At 33.9% G+C, this 3,031-nt stretch overlaps 1 long non-coding RNA gene across 1 annotated transcript; it reads right to left on the reverse strand.

The window, feature by feature from the left end:
* Positions 1-241: 241 nt before the first annotated feature.
* On the reverse strand, positions 242-686 carry LOC142223060 (uncharacterized). Its single transcript, XR_012718529.1, has 2 exons — positions 534-686; positions 242-470 (listed from the first exon to the last, which is right to left on the reverse strand). It is a non-coding gene; the product is annotated as an uncharacterized LOC142223060 (long non-coding RNA).
* Positions 687-3,031: the final 2,345 nt, after the last annotated feature.

The following is a 3,031-nucleotide window of genomic DNA, read 5'->3' on the forward strand; positions in this document are numbered from 1 at the left end:
TAATGATATCCCATTACAACGTCATTACCGATGCGTAAGGGTTATGGATGCCGAGTATTGAATATTGTGTTTTACTCAGTAATAGGAACGATGGAACAGAACAGTTTTACTTTGTATTTGTAACAGTAATCTAGAGCTAAACACCCCCCCATTTACCACCCGATTCGTTGGTAAACTATAAAAGGATGATGATATTTTATAGTTTTTCCTAAAAATATGCCACAAATAATTTTTGAAATAATTATTTTTCATTGGTTTCATATATTACATCAATATATATTTTGTAAAAAGATTTATAAATAACATTTAAGAATAAGGCTATTATGTAATACTATTGTAATAATTAATATCTATATACTTATTTATGACATTTTTGTTTTTTTACGCAATCTTTCTGAAAATGGGGACTCTTAAAATGTTTGAAAGACTTCCGATGTCCTTCACCCTACAGTCGTCCGTCTTGACAGCATCTGAAATAAAAGATTAAATTACTCAATAAGTATAAAAACTATAAGTAATGTAACAAATATTACCAAAGATGGCACTATCCAATGCTTTAAATTCCTTAAAAGGTCTTTCGTCATTGATGACATTGTAATTGTGGACCAGTATTACTGTCGTTGAAAACTTACGGCCGAAGTTCTGTTAAAAGCCACCGACATGACATTTTATTATAGCCACCTATTGAGTCGATCATACATACGAGTTAAACTTTTTGCTCGCACGTGCACTCATGTTTGCCAGCTAAATAAATATTGTTTTTTTCAAATAAAGGTGATTTTGCAGAACGGATTTAATTTTTCACTCACGACATATATTTTTATTCCCATTCACATGAGGTGCTTTCAATTTTGTTCACTATCTCGTGATTCATGCTTTCCACGCGCACTCCTCTACTGCAGTCTTCTCTAACACTGGCACTTGAAAAGGACCCGTTAAAGAACAGCGGGAAATGGATTATTTTTTTACGTTTGATACTTACCTTGATTGATGCAAATATATGCAGCATTTGGTGCAAAAATTATCTTAAAGTCTATAAATGTAAACAATAAACTGATATAAAACTGAAAAAAAAAAACAACGAAAATCAAAATAAAAATTCGTTGCCTAACAACGCTACACCTTTCAGTTTTCCTTCCTAATTACCTACATCTTACGCAGTAAGTGGGAGTCGTAAGCACTAGGTACACTACAATGCAACAACTAGATGACTAAGTAGTAGCTTTCATTTGTTCAAAATTTATAGGCATTACTTTCTGTGGGACTTTTCAATGCTAAGGTATAAGTAGTTCCAATTTCAACTTAATTTTCATTTACATAGAACGTACACTTACGGCCATTTTCATGTAGCTCCGTTAGGCTTTAACTGCCAGTTAACAGAAAGTAAATTGCAATTATCTTCTCTCCGGTTAACTTTAACTGAAAAATGTTCGTCAGTTAAGTTCCTAACTGGCCTATGGAATATAAAGGCAAGATGACAGCTTCGTCCTTAATACGGTTTAAAAGTTGGTTAGTTAACGGAACACTAACGGAGCTTTATGAAAATAGGGGTTAATCTTCCAAGTTTCGCAAGAACATAATCGATTGTTTGGTAATTGGTTTGAATTTTTTACCACTGGGTATCGTTTGTATGAGAGTACATTGATTATCAAAAATGAGTATTTTCAAATTTTTGGCCTGAGAATTGATTCAAATTCCAAAACTGTTTTTACTTTTTTCTTGACAACATGACAACATAACAACGAAATATAATTAAATGCAAAATATAATGGTCTTAAATTGGTATAAAATGTTTGGGACACATATGTTAAAATATATTACATTTGGGACATTAATGATTCATAATAATAATAACATACAAGTGGTTATAAACATATATATTAATTTAGGAATTTCGAGTAAACATATACAGTGGCGTGCAGAAATGAGTACATAACTAATTTTTTCATTTCTAAACGAATAAAATAAGCATTAATAAAGAAAGTCAACATAATTTTATTTTTCCTTTATTCTTTCTTCAATTCTAAATAAAACAACAAAAAACGCAAAACAAAAGGTAAAGAATTCAGAATAAATAAACATAACAAAAAAAAACTCTTTCAATTTTACACTAGTACACCCAGAGAAGTAATATGATCACCACAACCATGTTTCGAGAATAACTTTTTATACCCTCCACCATAGGATGTGGGTATATAAACTTTGTCATTCCGTTTGTAACACATGGAAATATTGCTCTAACACCCTATAAAGTATATATATTCTGGGTCGTGGTGAAATTCTGAGTCGATCTGAGCATGTCCGTCCGTCCGTCTGTTGAAATCACGCTAACTTCCGAGCGAAACAAGCTATCGACTTGAAACTTGGCACAAGTAGTTGTTATTGATGTAGGTCGGATGGTTTTGCAAATGGGTCATATCGGTCCACTTTCACGTATAGCCCCCATATAAACGGACCCCCAAATTTGGCTTGCGTAGCCTCTAAGAGAATCAAATTTCATCCGATCCGGCTGTAATTTGTACCTGGTGTCAGCATATGATCTCTAACAACCATGCAAAAATTGGTCCACATCGGTTCATAATTATATATAGCCCCCATATAAACCGATCCCCCGATTTGGCTTGCGGAGCCTCTAAGAGAAGCAAATTTCATCCGATCCGGCTGAAATTTGGTACATGGTGTGAGTATATGGTGTCTAATAACCATGCAAAAATTGGTCCACATCGGTCCATAATTATATATAGCCACCATATAAACCGATCCCCCGATTTGGCTTGTGGAGACTCTAAGAGAAGCAAATTTCATCCGATCCGGCTGAAGTATTAGTATATGGTCTCTAACAACCATGCAAAAATTGGTCGAAATCGGTCGATAATTATATATAGCCCCCATATAAACCGATCACCAGATTTGACCTCCGGAGCCTCTTGGAAGACCAAAATTCATCTGATTCAGTTGAAATTTGGTACGTGGTGTTAGTATATGGTCTCAAATACCCATGCTAAAATTGGTCGAAATCGGTCCATATTTA

This window comes from Haematobia irritans, chromosome 2, assembly GCF_050003625.1.
Source record: "Haematobia irritans isolate KBUSLIRL chromosome 2, ASM5000362v1, whole genome shotgun sequence".
NCBI lineage: Eukaryota > Metazoa > Arthropoda > Insecta > Diptera > Muscidae > Haematobia > Haematobia irritans.